Source organism: Montipora capricornis, chromosome 14, assembly GCF_036669925.1.
Source record: "Montipora capricornis isolate CH-2021 chromosome 14, ASM3666992v2, whole genome shotgun sequence".
NCBI lineage: Eukaryota > Metazoa > Cnidaria > Anthozoa > Scleractinia > Acroporidae > Montipora > Montipora capricornis.
This window is the reverse complement of record NC_090896.1, coordinates 31,809,121-31,814,440: the sequence shown is the minus strand read 5'-3', so window position 1 is coordinate 31,814,440 and position 5,320 is coordinate 31,809,121.

The window sequence follows — 5,320 nt, the reverse complement described above, 5'->3', positions numbered from 1 at the left end:
CTGTTGAGTTATATTCCTCAGTTATCGAGTTCCGTAAGTATAAAACTTAATAAAAATGGTTTGCTTTACAATCAGAAAATAACCAATTCACTGAATTCACCGTTGCTGTTGAGAAAAGTGTATGCTAGGCAAAACAAGTTGCGTCTCGGCAGCCTGAAAGTTAAGAAATAATTTGCCTGGGTTTAAATTAACAAATACACCAATACATCACTAACGTTTAATGTTTAACCGGAGAATTAGGGAATCAGAGGTTCGAAGCTGTAATAGCCGTTAAGTTTTATTCCTCAGTTATCGAGTTCCATAAGTATAAAACTTAAAAATGGTTTGCTTTAAAATCAGAAAAGAACCAATTCACCGTTGCTGTTGAGAAAAGTGTATGCCAGGCAAAACAAGTTGCATCTCGGTAGCCTGAAAGTTAACTGACAAAATAATTTCCCTGTGTTTAAATGAACAAATACACCAATACATCACTAACGTTTCATGCTTAACCGGAGAATTATATTCGTAGGTGTAATAGCTGTTGAGTTTTATTCCTCAGTTGTCGAGTTCCATAAGTATAAAACTTAAAAATGGATTGCTTTAAAATCAGGAAAGAACCAATTCACCGTTGCTGTTGAGAGAAGTGTATGCTAGGCAAAACAAGTTGCATCTCGGTAGCCAGACAGTTAAGAAATAATTTGCCTGTGTTTAATTTTAAAAATACACCAATACATCGATCACTAACGTTTAATGTTTAACCGGAAAATTAGGGAAGAAGATGTTCGAAGGTGTAATAGCTGTTGAGTTTATTCCTCAGTTATCGAGTTCCATAAGTATAAAACTTAAAAATGGATTGCTTTAAAATCAGAAAAGAACCAATTTACCGTTGCTGTTGAGAAAAGTGTATGCCAGACAAAACAAGTTGCATCTCGGTAGCCTGAAAGTTAACTGACAAAATAATTTGCGTGTGTTTAAATTAAAAAATACACCAATACATCACTAACTTTTAATGTTTAACCGGAGAATTGTGTTGCAAGGTGTAATAGCTGTTGAGTTTTATTCATCAGTTATCGAGTTCCACGAGTATAAAACTTAAAAATGGATTGCTTTAAAATCAGAAAAGAACCAATTCACAGTTGCTGTTGAGAAAAGTGTATGCCAGGCAAAACAAGTTGCATCTCGGTAGCCTGACAGTTAAGAAATAATTTGCCTGTGTTTAAATTAAAAAATACACCAATACATCACTAACGTTTCATGTTTAACCGGAGAATTAGGGAAGCAGATGTTCGAAGGTGTAACAGCTGTTAAGTTTTATTCCTCAGTTATCGAGTTCCATAAGTATAAAACTTAAAAATGGTTTGCTTTAAAATCAGAAAAGAACCAAGTCACCAATGCTGTTGAGAAAAGTGTATGCCAGGCAAAGTAAGTTGCATCTCGGTAGCCTGACAGTTAAGAAATAATTTGCCTGTGTTTAAATTAACAAATACACCAATACATCACTAACGTTTCAAGTTTAACCGGAGAATTAGGGAAGCAGATGTTCGAAGGTGTAACAACTGTTGAGTTTTATTCCGCAGTTATCGAGTTCCATAAGTATAAAACTTAAAAATGGTTTGCTTTAAAATCAGAAAAGAACCAATTCACCGTTGCTGTTGAGAAAAGTGTATGCCAGGCAAAACAAGTTGCATCTCGGTAGCCTGAAAGTTAACCGACAAAATAGTTTGCCTGTGTTTAAATTAACAAATACACCAATACATCACTAACGTTTCATGTTTAACCGGAGAATTATGTTGGAAGGTGTAATAGCTGTTGAGTTTTATTCATCAGTTATCGTGTTCCATGAGTATAAAACTTAAAAATGGATTGCTTTAAAATCAGAAAAGAACCAATTCACCGTTGCGGTTGAGAAAAGTGTATGCCACGCAAAACAAGTTGCATCTCGGTAGCCTGAAAGTTAACCGACAAAATAGCTTGCCTGTGTTTAAATTAACAAATACACCAATACATCGATCACTAACGTTTCATGTTTAACCAGAGAATTATGTTGGAAGGTGTAATAGCTGTTGAGTTTTATTCCTCAGTTATCGAGTTCCATAAGTATAAAACTTAAAAATGGATTGCGTTAAAATCAGAAAAGTACCAATTCACCGTTGCTGTTGAGAAAAGTGTATGCCAGGCAAAACAAGTTGCATCTCGGTAGCCTAAAAGTTAACTGACAAAATAGTTTGCCTGTGTTTAAATTAACAAATACACCAATACATCACTAACGTTTCATGTTCAACCGGAGAATTATGTTGGAAGGTGTAATAGCTGTTGAGTTTTATTCATCAGTTATCGAGTTCCATGAGTATAAAACTTAAAAATGGATTGCTTTAAAATCAGAAAAGAACCAATTCACCGTTGCTGTTAAGAAAAGTGTATGCCAGGCGAAACAAGTTGCATCTCGGTAGCCTGACAGTTAAGAAATAACTTGCGTGTGTTTAAATTAACAAATACACCAATACATCGATCACTAACGTTTCATGTTTAACCGGAGAATTATGTTGGAAGGTGTAATAGCTGTTGAGTTTTATTCCTCAGTTGTCGAGTTCCATAAGGATAAAACTTAAAAATGGATTGCTTTAAAATCAGGAAAGAACCAATTCACCGTTGCTGTTGAAAGAAGTGTATGCTAGGCAAAACAAGTTGCATCTCGGTAGCCTGACTGTTAAGAAATAATTTGCCTGTGTTTAAATTAACAAATACACCAATACATCGATCACTAACGTTTCATGTTTAACCGGAGAATTATGTTGGAAGGTGTAATAGCTGTTGAGTTTTATTCATCAGTTATCGAGTTCCATGAGTATAAAACTTAAAAATGGATTGCTTTAAAATCAGGAAAGAACCAATTCACCGTTGCTGTTAAGAAAAGTGTATGCCAGGCGAAACAAGTTGCATCTCGGTAGCCTGACAGTTAAGAAATAACTTGCCTGTGTTTAAATTAACAAATACACCAATACATCGATCACTAACGTTTCATGTTTAACCAGAGAATTAGGGAAGCAGATGATCGAAGGTGTAATAGCTGTTGAGTTTTATTCTTCAGTCATCGAGTTCCATAAGTATAAAACTTAAAAATGGTTTGCTTTAAAATCAGGAAAGAACCAATTCACCGTTGCTGTTAAGAAAAGTGTATGCCAGGCGAAACAAGTTGCATCTCGGTAGCCTGACAGTTAAGAAATAACTTGCCTGTGTTTAAATTAACAAATACACCAATACATCGATCACTAACGTTTCTTGTTTAACCAGAGAATTAGGGAAGCAGATGATCGAAGGTGTAATAGCTGTTGAGTTTTATTCCTCAGTCATCGAGTTCCATAAGTATAAAACTTAAAAATGGTTTGTTTTAAAATCAGAAAAGAACCATTTCAGCGTTGTTGTTGAGAAAAGTGTATGCCACGCAAAACAAGTTGCATCTCGGTAGCCTGAAAGTTAACTGAAAAAATAATTTGCCTGTGTTTAAATTAACAAATATACCAATACATCACTAATGTCTCGTGTTTAACGGAGAATTAGCGAAGCAGATGTTTCGAAGGTGTAATAGCTGTTGAGTTTTATTCCTCAGTTTTCGAGTTACATCAGTATAAAACTTAAAAATGGATTGCTTTAAAATCAGAAAAGAACCAATTCACTGTTGCGGTTGAGAAAATTGTATGCCGGGCAAAACAAGTTGCATCACGGTAGCCTGAAAGTTAAGATTTATATAATTTGCCTGTGTTTAAATTAACTTGAAATAAAGAGAATAAAGAAATATTCTTCCATTTTTTAAATGCATGATTGTAAACCGTGTTTTAGAAAATATTTCAGATTGATTTACTGTGCCTCTGGACTATTTTGACACATCACTCAAAATTAATTTAAAGTAATTTGAGTTATTTGTCGTCATTAAAACTTTCTGACGAAGTCGGCCCAACAAATGTGTCGAGATTAACACCTCTCTCTCCCTTTGTCTCTCGCTCTGCCTTTTTGATGTGAGTCTTGTTACAACTCCCACTGAGATTTTGGTAATTTTTTTTGCCTAAATAGCGGGGACCCACATTCCTGACCCAAGTTAAGCTCCTCATGCTAGTCGACCACATGCTTATCCGACGAAGACGCATGAACACTACATTACCAACCTCGAATTTGGTCATTTCACGTCGTCATTTAGGAGATGACGAAAAAGAAATGAACTAAAACGTAAAACGCACGTGCAGAGCGTGCAGAGCGTGCAGAGCAAAAGCAGAGCCATTGTTTTTGCTCACTAAACCTATTGTTTTCTATCGTCGTCGTTGCCGTCGGCGTCGTCGTTTCGTAAGCTCCCTCTAATCGGCAACTCAAGTATTTCCATATCATTTAAATATGAATGATACATTCAATACACAAAGAATCTTAATCCCGGGAGATTTGAATTGAGCACAGCTAGCCGATTAGGGGTGCGGTTTTTTCGGAAAATCCAAAAACGGATTTTGCGTTATTTTTGGCGCAATCCAAAAACGAATCATGAATCCAAAGTATCTATGTTGTGGTTTAAATTTGTTCTTGGTTTGAAATTTATCTTAACCGGTTCATTTTATTTTAAACTGGTTTTATTTTTATCAACTGTCTAAAAAAGGATTTTTCTGTTTTGGGAATGTAGTTTAAAAAAAAAACGGGGGCTTGCTTTTTCAGGGGATCTAAAAAAGAACTAGACATCTCTTCATCTACCCCTCCCTGATCTTCTCCATTACCTCTCTCCTACCCTACCCTTCTTTCACAGTGGTGAGAGCACCCGCCTCCCACCAAGGTGGCCCGGGTTCGATTCCCAGACTCAGCGTCGTATGAACGTGTGAGCCAAAGGGCCTCCACTGGTATGACTTCTGGGTGCCCCTAAAATGGTCTTAATGACCCCCGACTTGAAAAAATTGCCTGGAAAGCTGCACGTACCACAGACAACCCAGTGTACGCTCACGGAGTGTCTAGTTTCTAAGGATCGTCTTAAAATAACGTTAGTTTCTAAAAATGCACCTTATCTCGAAAACGAGCACGGTGAACCCCCAATTTTTTTTTTTTTTGTTTGCCTTTTTGACAAAAGTAGATCATTACCTTTTTGCGTGGCAAGTTTTAAAAAAATCTGTACGTGGCAACATTTTGAGCGGGAACGTCCTTAAATATCATCAGAGAGAACACCGATATCGATTACTGAATGAAGGCCATCAAATAAAAAAATTCAAATGAATTCAAACGCGTTTCATTGCATGTTACTCAGAAATTGTTTTGTAGCTCCTAAGGGGACGAAATGCAACTGGGATTGTGGCCCTGTTGTCGTCTCCTATTACGT